This window comes from Solenopsis invicta, chromosome 8 (assembly GCF_016802725.1).
Source record: "Solenopsis invicta isolate M01_SB chromosome 8, UNIL_Sinv_3.0, whole genome shotgun sequence".
Classification (NCBI taxonomy): domain Eukaryota; kingdom Metazoa; phylum Arthropoda; class Insecta; order Hymenoptera; family Formicidae; genus Solenopsis; species Solenopsis invicta.
In genome coordinates, this window is record NC_052671.1 from 5,434,875 (window position 1) to 5,449,535 (window position 14,661).

Here is a 14,661-nt window from a genome sequence, read left to right on the forward strand (position 1 = left end):
TATTTTTATATTTGATAAAAAATTGTTCGTTGTAAAACTAGAAAATTTTTTAATAGTGATAAATTTTTATCGTGATATAGAGATCTACCTACATAGGCAAAACATTTTTTTGTGAGTTTGTAAACTTTAAGAGAGTTTTATAATATAATAAAAAATTTATTTGAACATGATACACAAAATTATTTTTTTATTATTATTATATTATGTCGCGTCAATTAATGTTTGAGTTTTATCGAGAGTGAATTCTGTTTCAACTGCAGTATTAGCTACAAAAACATTTGTAAATTATATTTATATGAATAACAAAAAATACTGTTTATTATATAGGAATATATTTATTCGTAATTTATATAGATAAATTTTTTATAGTAATTTAGGAAAAAGTTAATAAATCAAGTTTGTGTAATTCAAAAATACTTAATTAAAGTTAAAAATTGAATTATTTAAAATCAATTAAGTTAAGTTAAAAATTAACTTTTTAACTTTATAATTTAATTTTCAAATTTTTAAATCAGTTATTACCCAACCCTGGTAATCGACGACATTTATATACAATGAGTGTAAAAGATATTTGTACAAAAGGTATTTTTGGAAATCTTATATTTAGAAAGTAAATATTAATTAGCAGTTTATTAACAACGAGTACATGTAATAATCTATATTCGTTATTAATAAATTTGGTAATTATTAAATACTGTTTACTTTTAAAATGAGGTTTTAAAAAATATATTTCCCGTATAATTTTTCTATAAAAATAAAGAAACCTTAGATACTTTTTACATTCGTTATGTGTAATAATTGACAATAATCGCGATTATTTTTTATATTAACTGAGATCATCACAGTTTACAGTTGTTTCATAAATCAGAAGTGCTGCAGAATTGCAGTTACATCGAATTCTCGTTTAATTCCGTAGTTTACCGTGGTTACGTCCGCCGTAATTAATAGAATTGCTTTGTAAGAAATTAGGCGCGCGCGATTTAATTGAAATACACGGTAATCGCGATTGTTTTCCGTATTAGTCGCGACTGTTTATAGTTGTTTCGTAGATCAGAATTGCAGTAGAACTGTAGTTACATCCTACCTCTCGCTTAATGCGCTGCAGTTTGCTGTAGTTATGCACGCTGTAACTAGTTGCTTTGTAACTAGTTGCTTTGTAAGATTACGATTCAATTGAAATACGCGACAGTAATTAGCGGTGATTATTTTTTTTACATTAACCACGATATCACCGTTTACAGATGATTTTTATTTCTGCAGATTAAAAGCGTAAAATTTTGTAGTTAATACTACGGTTGCATTATTATACGACATTGCTTATCATAATCGAATTGCGATATTAAGTTTTAGCCAAAAAAATAAATAATTCATGAGAAAATGAGTAGTGTCGGGAATACCAGGGATAGTATCGAGGGATCGTATAGATCGCATAGATACGGCCACTAGTGAATTTTGACCCCTGGGTATAATTGGATTTGGAGATCCCTATCGAGGCCCTAGATGCGCGCCTGCTGCACCTAATGGAAAGTCCGCCACTGGTGTTGATTAGCGCGAATGTACTTTTCGGTGCCGGTGATAGATATCGACTGCGTTCCGTTGGATCCGCGTCTGTCGGAAGAACTCGTTTACTAATATGCGCATGTCGTGTTATTTCGCGAGTGTGATTGAGTGCGTCGCAAGTGCATCGAGGAGCATCGAGGGGCCGTTGGCCGTAATGGACCATTGAGACAGGGGACTGCTGCTCGTCTACGGTGAGTACGAGCATTCGTATACCCATGCTCTTTGCTATCGGACTATTTTGTACAATTTTTCCGTCACACAATGCGGCAGTTTGCCTGAAATAGAGAGTACACAAGTGGCATTTTCTTCGTCTTGATTTTTAACGCTTTTATACGATTTTTTCTATACGATTTTTTCTATACGCTGAGAAAAAAAAATTGTCGAAAAATTAAAATATTTGGTCCGACTCGTTTAATTAAATATTGAGTTGATTTAGTTAATTTTTCATTGAAAAATTTTAATTGCTGACATGAATGAACTATGCCGTTTTTTGTACATCTAAATAATTGTTAAATCAAATTGTTGAATCAAATTGTCAAAAATTGTTGAATCAATTCAATGTTTACTTGATTGTATCTGACTAAATATTTTACTTTTCCAATAATTTTTTTCTCTGTGTCTACACAAAAAAATATGAATTCTATTTCTGAGACGAGCGATTATTTTTAACAAAAAATATTTTCTCAATAGTTGTGTCTTAAAATATACTCATCATAAATTTTAGAAAAAAATTTGTTATCATATACTGAGGAATAACATTTTATTTCGTCGTATTTAAATAAACATTTATTTCAGTGGAATAAATTTATATCTTGCAGATAAATTTTTAAGTATCTTTTTTTCAATGTAGAAAATATTCGAATGTTTGCTTAGTTAAGAAAATTATATTATATATAAGTGTTACAACTAATTACAGTGCGTTTACTTTTTCAAAGAAAAGAAATTTGCAGAATTGTCGAATCATACATTGAAAGATATACTTCAAAATTTATTTCTAAGATATAAATTTATTTTATTGAAATAAATCTTTATTTAAATATCGCAAAATAAAACTAGCAAATAAACCAATTAATTAAAAAAAATGTTATATATTTCACAGAATTATATATTATCACAATTAAATTTTTTTAACTAATAAAAATAACTAATAAATATTAAGGAAAATGTCACAATTACATTGAACAAATAATAATTATTTTCATTTCGAAGTAAATATTTTTATTTTAACATTATTTACTTGATTTAAATAAATATAAAATAATTTATTTTTAAACTTAAGAAATATTTTTTTTAATGAAGGAAATGACGTTGAAATAAATGTAATATTTACTTAAACATAAAAAAAATTTTTTTGTTGTAAAATTTGCTTGTTAACACTTGGACTATTTTTCTTAGCGTATATACAGAGTATTAATATTCTCTAAACTCACATAAATAATAAATAAAATTTCTTTGCCTCAAACAATCTTTCTATCGTCCCAAATAATTGGAAAAAAAATTCGGACACAATTCGGATAACTTCGTATCACATTTTGGAATGATCCACATGGTAACATAGTTACCATTTGTACGAAACTTCTGTGGCACAGTGACACCGGCGCAATCGCGACGGCTTCTGTGTTTTCGCGGAGGATTAAATCATTGATTAGTGCGGTACCACGTTACGCACCACGTTGCGGAGTGACCGATGAGTCATTGTCATTAGGCAAACGTAGCTGGAAACGTAAACTGCTCGGTGCAGGAACGAACGGACGGGACGAAGGGGCTTCTCGATTTGTGACATTAACGCGTCGTATGTGCAAATGAAACTGCGCGGCCGGCGGCGTACTCTGTTCCGCGCGATTCGTCCTTGCAATAATTTGCCTACCTCTTCCGCGGAAACTCCATTGTTTCTCGATGAAACTCTCTCTCTCGCGAAATGCTAATTTGGCCGTGTTTCGTTCAAGAACTTTGAAATTTTTCCATTCTTGTTTCCTTGTGCTTCGCCCCTCCTCCTTGCCCTTCCTTCTGCCGTTTCGCTTCGCTCTCTGCTATTGTGCCGTTTGCCGTGGTTCTCCGGTCGTTTTATAGCTTCATTAGAAGCGAGGGTTCTCGTTTAATAATTCATCGGGCAAGCTCGGGCTCATCGTGTCGTTCTGCCTTGCTTCTGTACGTTCTGTGACGAATAATCTCTCTCGCGTACTTTGTTACTGGCGGAAAGAAACGAAAAAGCTTCGTTCAATGGGTAATATTACGATACATACACCGGGATTACGCCGTATTAAAATGTGTATATCCGGATGATGTAATCGCCTTCGGTGCCGTCCGCCTCTACGAGAAATAAGTTTCGTTAAAGGGTGAAATCCGTGTATAACGGCTGTTGACGGATAAACCGAAGGCGCTGGAACCAATTTCTTTTAAAGCTACGTATATTAAGGATGTTTTGGCTGTACAATACGAGCTAAAAGTTATCAAAATTAAAAAACTGAAGACTATATTGATAATAATAAATTAATTGATGATTGATTAATTGATTACTTGATAATAATAATAATAAATTAATTGATACTTTTATTTAATACAAAAATTAATATTAATTAAGTACTTTAAATCTTTCAATTTATTTGGACAAAAGAAATTTGCAAATCAGCATTATAAAACGTGATTTTATATAAGAATCAAGAACAAACAAAAAACTTTTAAATCGATGAGAGAAATACTTGTATGCTTAAATTTTCACACATCTATTCAAACGTAATAATAGAGCAACCTATAAAATTTGTAAATTTGTCAATACTTTGAGATGTGACACATACATTCTTAAGTTGCTCCCAAAAATATTCGGCGAATAAAATTTACAGTTTTTTTTTTTATACGTATTATACATATGCAGTACACTCGGAAGATATTAACAATTCTTTCTCCATTCACTACGATTTTCTTTACGCACAATTTTTGACACGCGTCAACGAGTCTAGCCGAAGGTTGACGTCATCGTTTGTTATGGTTTGCGTTATGGGGTCGTACGAGTAACCGTAAACCAGCGGTAATAAACCATTGTTGGGCCCTTACGAAGCGCGGAATAGCGAGCGGAGTGGGCGGGACCGATGTCTTCCGAGGCACATTTTGTCTGGGAACACGTGCTGCGCGAGAAGACACGTTAGAAAGAAACCAGCATCCCCCTCTCTCCTCCCTCTTCGCTCCGAGATAATTACAAGCGGCATCCCAAAGCGAGAGTCTCGGATTCGGCCGCCTTGTTTTCAGCTTCCCCCTGAGAATCCGACCGTTTCGTAGGAAATAGTAGCTCGTAAAACAGGGAAGAAATATCGCCGGACTATTTATCGAATCATTACTGCCCATAGGAATCCAATGACGCGGGGGTTACTCAAAGAGAGAAAGATATTCCTCTTTCCAGCGTGTGTAACATGCGGAAAGAATTCTCGTTAGGAAAAATGATTGCGATCATTGCTTCACTTAGAAAGCAAAGTTGTGTCTTTATATAACGCAATTATTTTTATGATTCAGCTGAATCTCTTTTTCTGGGAACGTATGCCAAGAATTTGTCTTTGATCCCTCAAGACACTGTCCCGTCACGCGCAATTTAATTAATCGATTCATTTATTTATATGATTCATTTAGCCGTGCAACACGGTCGTGCCGGAAGAGCGAGATACGACACGGTATTATACATATACGAGATACGCATATATTGAAACTGAAAAAACGGAGATAAATCCAACGGCGATAAAAATTTCATGCGTACCGCTGCGCGTGTTGAAGCATTACACGTTGAATACGTCTCCGTTGAAGTTTAATTTTATGGCTTAATTACTGGGACAAGAGGAGCTTTTAAATTAAACTGCTGAATCAATCAACGCCGACGATACGCCGTGTTATTCGTTCGCGTGGAATGAGCGAGATCGGGGATCGCGAAACATGCCGAAACCGACAAGTTAATACGCTTCGTTTCAAGGTTCATTATCTTCATTATTACGTGCGAAAATTAAAAGCCCAGAGATTTCTTTCCTGACTTTTTATCGAGAATTCTCTTGAATGTGCAATCTCGTTTCATCCATGTATATTTTTCATAACATTTATCGATATAGGTGTATTGGATATTAAACCGTTTAAACCGCCATGTGGGGAGGGAAGCATAGAGAAAAGTTTCCAATACTAATCTATCTCTTCTAAAGCGGTATCCTCGTATTTCTCGAAAATTAAACGTTGCAATGTATTAATGCTGACAAAAACACAATCTGCTCACGTATAAAATTATAAATAAAATTCTGTCTTGAATTTTGTCGTAAATTATAACTTACAGATCGTGTGAAGTAGACTTAATACATAAAAACATATTTTGTTATTTAGTTTATCAATTTATTTTATACTTAACATCTTTCTTACAGGGTCATGTCTAAATTCCGCTATTATTATCTTAGAGTGCCAGTTTTGAGATCCAATTTCTCAGACGCTCCTTTGGATTATGTTGCATAAACATTAATTATTGCAAAATACAAAATAACAATATAATAACTATAATATTATACCATTTGATAGAAGAATTTCCAGTTTGTATTCCTGTTTTTAAAGTTTTTTTCAATTTTAAACAATTTTGTTTAAGAAATATTATCCAAAAATAAAATAAATGTCAGTATTACCGACTTTCCTCTCTGTCAATTAAAAAATAACAAAGTGATGTTTTGGGAAACGCTGTCGTCAAATCCGTGAAGAAAGAAACATTCTTCTCGCGATGCGTTCCCTCGAGAGAAATTTTCGTGCGCGTACATTTATTGCGAGCGGTTCAGGCATAAAGTATCAATTCCGATCTTCCTACGACGTGTTTACGACGCCGGCAGACTAACTTTATGTCTTTCTTACGAACTTTACGAGACGCGCCGCCTCCGAGAGTGCGTCCGCGAGTGTGCTCCATATCAAGCTGTTGAGCGAGGAAGAAGACGTGTAACCTATGCCGAAAGTGCCATCCGGCGACTGTTTGTTGCTGGTTGCTGCCGCCCTGCGCGAAATTCTGACGCGATTTAGATTACGCGTTGCCGTTATGGCCCGCACGCGAGACAATAGATCCGCTGGATCGAACGGAATGTGACTGCACGCGGAAGATAGATAGTATTGTCGCGTACGGAGGCTTCCTGTAGCGGTGCACTGCTGTTTATCGCAAAATTTATACTATCGGCCTAAGGCAGCATGTTTCGAAACGCGCGTCATGAACCTCGATCATTTTGGGAATATGATAGAAATTTATGGCGTTGAAAATCTATTCGTTTGCGGTTTATACACAGCATCTCGTAATATGTACTTGCCTCGCATCATAGGGCAATTCTGGTATGTATGCCGCACCTAACGAAAATTAATTTATCAAATATTATTTATTATGTTTAAGGAAAATAAATTATATCAATAAAAATTTTATGCTGTTGACTATTATAAAAAAATTAAAAATATGAAATATTTCTTTTGTTACACATTTAAAAAAGAAATTTTAATAAACCTTTGCATTTTTGTTATACAGGGTGATTATTAATGATTGTACCCACTTTTTACCATAGGAGCACGCATTTGTAATTTCTAATATAATAATTTGTTAGAAAAACGTATACGTCGGTAAATCATGCTCCTATGGTAAAAAGTGGGTACATTCATTAACAATCACCCTGTATATTGTGAGACATACGAGAATATTTTGCTCCATTCTATCCTGAATTATCCTTCTACACTTATGCATTGCGAAATGACCATTAAATCTTTTATACTCCCTAGCTACAATAATCATTTTAAACTGGTCGTAATACATACATGATTACGGTCACTACATTGAAAAATTGAGTCAATCGACGAGGGTTTCGTTAATATTAACAATAAAAGAAATTGAAATCATAATACAATATCAGCATAAAGGTTAATTACTCCAACTCTTCCTACCTCCTCGAACTTCTGCGGCGTAAATAGCGGCGGGATTACCTTATATATTTTAGTTTTAGCAAATTATACACGTACGGAATAATAAATAAGTAAAGATATACATGCGTCGTCTACCGCGGCATTATTTGATCACGGATACGTGTACACAGACGGCCTCTTTTATTTCATATTCATAAATTCTCCCCCTCGCGCGAATTGCCGCGCCGCCACCGCGAACATTCGATTAAATACAGCAATCTCGCGCGCGATCTCACTTTGGCGAGCGTCGAATATTTCATATCCACCAATTAGAGCGCTTCTCGGTGATCAAAATGCCGCGTTCAGATAAGCATTTATCAGCTCCGCCGAACGGCTAAACTCGTTTTCCTGCGTCGCGATTAAAATCGCGCGACACTCGCGCGCTCGCGTGCGAATGTTTTTCTCCTCTCCTCTTCTCTCCTCTTCTCTCCTCTTCTCTCCTCTTCTCTCCTCTTCTCTCCTCTTCTCTCGTTCCCGCTACCGAGTATAATTGAGTTAGCCGTGTGACACGTCGTGCCATCCCTTCCTGATCCACGGCGGGGCGGTGGTGGCGCCCGGGGGAGGGCGGCCACCCGGTCGGTTTGTTTCGCGACGACGATGGAGGTTCGGCCGGTTGCAGCTGCCGCGCGCAATGCCGAGGTCGGGGCGTGCCGATAAAACGCAAACATTTAATTAAAAGATAATCAACTGGATTGCGCGGCGTCCGCTAATGTTGCAGAACGGGAGATAGGACCCGGGCTACACAATATCGGTTCTTTATGCATATGAGCGTGGCCGAAACCGCGTCACCGCCGTTCGCCTATGTGATTTAATTTTACACGAATATAAATTCGCGCACAGGGCTCCCGATATACGGCCGCCATCTCTCCATCGTCGATCGTTGCCATGCTCCACCCGCGCCGAAGCGGCAGTGGTAGCGGCGGTGGCAGCGGCGGCGGCGGCGGATATCGGGCCGATTTCCCATCAACTCGTCTGTGACACATGCGAAGGTAGGAATACGAGATGTAAAAATTTGTGACTCTGAGATGTGATTTTCTACTTTTTTTTCAGAAAAATATCTCTCGTCAGAGGAATTTTGGGTTTGTGAAGTAATTTAATTATTGCACTGAAAAAAGTTTGTTTTTTGGTCAAATTATTTCCTTTGATTTAAATAAATATTAGTTAAAATAATTTATTTTTAAACTTAGGAAATATTTTATCAAGGAAATTATGTTGAGAGAAAAATATTTATTTGAAAATAAAAAAATTTTTTTCCAATCTGTCTTTATGAAATAAAAATTTAAACATAACAGGTGCCAAAAATGAAATAGGTCTCTGTCACATTTTCAGCTTTTTTCTTACTTTCGGCATGACGTTTAATAATAGTCAGAACTCACTTTAACAATGATGATAAGTTCAGATTGTTGTGGTCGCGGGCGTGATAGTGGTTAAGAGAGTGCGAAGAAACGGCACGGAAGAGTGGCGACGAAGGGCACGATCGTCGGGATATTAAGCTCGCGGTCACGTACGCCATTACCGAAGCTAATGCAAAGCTGCCAGTCGTTTTATGCCATCTGTAACCGGATCTCCCTTCGACGACGAACCGGTGCTCCGCTCAGCCTCGGCAAAGTCCTTTTCCGCCCCCGCCGGTTGCCAATCGATTCGACGTGCCTTCGATTAAAGACCTCTCTCTTTCCTTCCTACCTCTTCAGCGTTTATTTGTCTCGTTCCACCCTCCCAAATTTCCTTTCCGCTTCCTCATTCGGTCTCTCGTTTTCCCTGCACCGAGAAGAAAAAGTGTCTCGAGATTTTTTGTCCCCTTTCTTTCACCCATTCCCGACGATTTTCCACCCTCGATACTCGCCTGATTTCGGCGAGTCAGTATTCAGCGCGCGCGATCGTTTTTCTAGAAACACCGTGATAAAGCCTGTGGTTTATGGATAAAATTCTTTTTCTCGAAATCCCGGATACGTTGATTTTCCAGACATGCGTTACGAACAACGTAAGACTTGTTTTCTGGTTCAAACTGCCGCCATGAATCACAAGTCACTCTCATACTTTTTTTTCTGTATATCATACAAATTCACGAAATATCGAAATTTTATTTTTTAGTGTTTCCCCTCTTTGCCATTATATCATTTTTATCGTTCCATATGACGAGTCTTAACTCATTTGTATCGGAAAACGCTTACATATAAGCCGGCAATGTTGCGCGAATTTACAATTCTTTGATATAAAAATGCACCGTTTCTTCCATTTGCACTTCTCTTGGATAGTCTTCTTTAAATTCTTTGATTATTACCCTTATTTTTTTTCTTAAATTTATTTGTTTTAAATGTAGGACAGAGTTGCTGAATGCGTATCGGTCTCCTAAAGTGTATCTCTTTAGTATTTTACATTTTTATTTAATACAATCAACATTTAGTGTTGAAAATAAAAAATAAGAAATAAGTAAAGAAATTTAACAAGTTTTATCTTGTTTTATGCATGCTATTAACATTTTAGAAAATCATTTACATTTGATGTAAATTTTTCATTAATTTATATAATGCAATTTTATTTTAAATTTGCATTATATTTTTCTAAAAGAAGGTTTTAGAATTTTACATTTATTGTACACACATATTTGTAAAAATTAAATCGATATTTTTATGAACTCTATCAAGTTTCTTAACTCATACCACCACAAATTTCGCTATAATATAAATGATACTAATTTAAGATTAATAAGTGATAATGTTCATAGTAAAATTCATAATTGATAATGAATAGATATGTCAATTGAAAAAAAAATTCAAGCCAGTTTTATTACGGCGTGCTTGCTTTTTCATTATTATTATTTATTAATTATCATCAAGCTACAATTTTTGAACTTTGATCTGCATCCAAAACAGCACCGAGTGTAATAAAAAGTATAATAAAAAATAACTAAAGTTATAGTACGCACATGGTAACTCTTCTCTAATTTGTGAATTCAAATAATTATTCAATAAATTTGTTACAGAGATCAAGAAGTGAATGGACATTTTACGATTGCAATGATTTTATGAAAAAAGATTTTATGATATATTTATTATACTTTATGCGGGCGGTATCCTTTTAAGAGGGTTAATCTACCCTTATTCAACAAATTGCAGCATAACGGACGAACTGCTGGCTAATAGACGTAAAGGAGTGCTAAGAAATTATTAAGCAAGAACCTATCTCCAACCTTGCTCCGATCCTTTTGAGTTACGCGCAAAACCCTTTAACGCCTTAATCGGCGCGTTCATGATTCAAGAATCCGCTCCCCTCGTGAATAAAGTTTGTAGCTTTTTGAAGGCGACTGGACCGACGTTCGTTAGCGTTAACGGAGGTTGATTAATCTTGAAACAAAAATTTTAAATAAAATATTTTCTATAAGTAAATACATACACTTCACTTTTTCTTTGTGTTGTACACGGGATCATAATCTAGAAAGAAATAAAGCGTTTCGCTAGCTGTCGTGGTTAGTTGAATTAGGAAACCCTCCAAGTCAAGACGAAGGGATCACTGGAAAGCCTGTGCGCTATTTTACTCTTCGGCTCTTTGTCAATCCCGACCTGTGCTGCGCGCGGTGCAAAAGCAGCGGTGACCACCTCCGACAATGGTGACGGCAGGTTCGATCCCGGGGAGCACGATTGTGTGTGTGTGTGTGTGTGTGTGTGTGTGTGGTGTGTCGCGGGGAGAACGAGAGAAAGAGAGAGAAAGAGAGAGAGAGAGAGAGAGAGAGAGAGAGAGAAAGTGAGAGAGAACGAGTGACGGAGAGAGTGACATTCTCTGAAAGGGGCCCCTCAGTGGCGCGACTATTGAAACCGAGCGGCTCCCGCGCTACGCAATGGAACGGAGCGGTCGTGGCATGCATATGTATGCGTACCGCTACCGTCGTGATAATATTATATAGGCATAATTCGAAAAGAATCGCGCGCGACGCAGGCTCGGCGGAGGTTCCCAACGATCTCGGGTTACACGTCATGCGGGTCGAGCGGGACGGACAAACGGACGATAGGACGGACAAGCCGGTCGATTGACGATAACGAATGCTAATGGATCGGACGAGCTAATTTACCTTCATTAATCGATTGGTCTTCGAGCCTGCCTTCGACGTTGCGCGCCTGAGTCATCCGGATGAGGAGAGGAGAGAGAGGATCCGTTTGGGGTTGAGGGTGAGAGGGATGGGCGCGAGAAAGAGAAAGAAAACGAGAGCGGTGGATGACGCGAGGGTAGCGAATAGGGGCTACTACTTCTCGCGGGACAGGTTTAGTGCGGACAGGTCAATAAACTCCTCTCGCCTATCGACAGGCGAACGCCACGATGAGCGGCGAGCAGGAGGAAAGGTCCTCTTAAAACGTCGAAATTAAATTCCGTCGGGGGTGGAAAACGCGCCTCTCGGTTTAAGGTCCTGGCACCCTCCTCGCACCCTCGCACTCGGTTCCCGTTGGGTTCCCGCTTCCCGCTCGCGCGCGCTACTTATTTCCCCGCAATCCTCGGCTGCCTAGTGCGTTCTTATTTCCTTCCTTCCTTCCTTCCTTCTATTCTCGGCCTCCGGTGCCTGCCGTTTTCTTCTTCCTCCCCTCGCGCGTCCCTTAAACGAGGGGCGGTTCTCGGCACAACGGCCAACTTTTCCCTCCCGAGCGATACGAAGAAAAATATACGCGGCGGTTAAACGGTCACGACGACGTCCGCCCATCCTGAAAAGTTCTCCATTAAGTGCCCTGCGAAAAACCCTCGCGTGCGGGTCATAAACGATGGCGGTGATACGTTTTCGGCTTTCGTTCTCGCTACCTCTTCACCTCGGCGGCTACCGCCGCTCCGCGGGACTTTCGTCTTCCGCCTGGAAGCGAGCTCGTAGAAGGCTCGTGCACACTTGTTTCCGTTCAAGTCGTTGAACAAGTAATTGCGTGGCGAAGCTTCGCAGAACCGTTCGGGATAACCGAGAGCGCGATCCTTCTTCCCTTTCTCTCTTTCTCTATCTCTTTCTTTTGTAGCCAGTCTCATCACCGCTCTGCAAAGGTAAATAGGTATTGGAAATTCAATTATTGAGCCCGCTTTCCTGTCTGCAGTCGACCTTCGTTATTTTTAATGAACGAGCACTTAGAATGGGGACGAAGAAGCAGTCCGGGGAGGAGAGTGTATGATCTTCCAGGATCACGGCTCCGCTCTTTGTACCGCGATATTCTAGGAGCAACGATTATCGACTTGATAACGAGATCTCGTGAAAATTTACGTATTCGTGTAATCTCATAGAGCGTAGTACAAAGAATCGTATCCAGTGCGGATAAAATATAAGAATATTTATGTGAATCCTTTTTTCTTTTCGCTCCGCGCCCTTTTCTTTCCCCTTTCTCAATAGAAATGCAGTTAAAGGCAATAGCACTTTCTTTCTTTCTTTCTTTTGACGAAATCCATTGATTCTGCAATATCGTGATTGAAGTCACTTTCCACAGCGGGACGAATTAAAGCTCTAAAAGCCGCGACTTCGCGTAGCGAGTTCCTTCGCGTTTTGCACTCGCCTTTCGCTATTGATTTCCTCGCAGCTTTGATATCAACGACGGATAACGGCGAGAATATTCTACGAGTGTAATTTATTGCCAATAAAGCTTTATTGATTTCGTTAGTAAGTACGCTCTTTCAAAAAGATTCTCGGAAGTCTGGCTCCGTGGCTGCATCTTGCATCGCGTTCGCAATGTTAACAGATTGATCTACGCCATTCTCAGTAGTCTAATTGTTTCTAGGTAGCACGGGAAACCAACTAACTACGAATCAATCTATCTTTATTCAATAGAACGCTTCTTTCCACGCACGCGATGCGAAGTACGCATGAATGCACTTAAACCCAATGACGTCGCGATCGATCAAGACACTCTTGATTATTCTGTCACATTTTTCCCGAGGCGCGCGATGCGCGTCGAGCAAATTACGGTAACGATCGTCAATTAGCCGAGTGGCCTCAAAGAATGGGCGAAAAGGAAACGAGCGTTGTATTTTTACGCTTTATGAGGTCCTGACAAGGCACGGCGACGGAGACAATAGAAAAGCGTTGCACAATGTGCAATCGAGTGGCGTAGGCAATAAAGAGTCACGACCCATAATAAACAGTCCCTGAAATAGAATGATTATTTATTACTTCCCATCGATAATGGTGGCCGCGCTTCTCGATGCTATTAATTATCCGAGGACCGACGGTTTTACGATATTTCGCTGCCGTTCGCAGGGATGTTCTTCGTGGGGATAACGCATACGAACCGGATACGCGCGCGGATGCATTCGAGCGTAAACCTAAGATCGATCGAAGTTCATACTGCGGAATTTCTTTCACGGATGGTAATTACGGAATTCCTTCTTTTGTTACGTCCTGCAGCCACGGCAATTACTTTCGCAGTAATGAGTTTTACGTACTTTGCGGAGGGATACTACTAACATCTAAATTGGGAATAATAGGGGGGGGGGCGGGTTAAATGGAGTACCGAGGACTATAATGATCGACTGCCGCGCGAAGAGCTTTATCGGCCTTTGACGCGTCACGTGTGTGTATCTCGAATAACTAAATATTATTATTACTACCCTTTGATCGTAATTCTATCGACGTGAACCATTTACTTTATGCTATAAACATACGGCAGTAATCTCATCGTAATCAACGTTTAGGCTACTTAATATTTCTTTTTGGAATAGCCTATGGATTGGATGGAAAATTGTGATGGGTTTTGAATACACTGAAAAAAGAGTTAGTAATAGCTATCAAATGTCGAGTGAAATATTATCAATTAAACGTTTGATTAATAAAACCAAAAATAACAACTTTATTTTTCTGAATATTATCAAATTTTTACAAAATGCTTAGAAGAGTAAAATTATTTTTTATTATACGCATATTAACCAAATATTGATATTATTTTATCCAACATTTGGCAGATGTTACTAAACTTTGTTTTTAGTGCATGTTAAAATTGATACAGAATTCTCTCCGCTTCAAAAATATTTTTTACATCATTTCAAATATTTATTTCTCTCCAAAATTTATACATAATCATTATACGTACATAAAGCCTTCCTTCCATTTATTTTTACTCTTTTATTAAAAAATACTTAATTTATTTAAAAATACTTAATTTAATTAATGCTTAATTTATTTAAAAATACTTAATTTATTCAAATTTAATCAATTTC

At 38.0% G+C, this 14,661-nt stretch overlaps 1 protein-coding gene across 1 annotated transcript in view; it reads left to right on the forward strand.

Annotated features, from left to right (window-relative positions):
* Positions 1 to 1,628: 1,628 nt before the first annotated feature.
* Positions 1,629 to 14,661, forward strand: part of LOC105196654 (netrin receptor UNC5C) — a 295,574-nt gene continuing 282,541 nt past the window's right edge. Inside the window, exon 1 of the mRNA XM_039453011.1 lies at positions 1,629 to 1,751. The gene's annotated coding sequence lies outside the window, so the exon portion shown is untranslated. The remainder of the gene's footprint in view (positions 1,752 to 14,661) is intronic.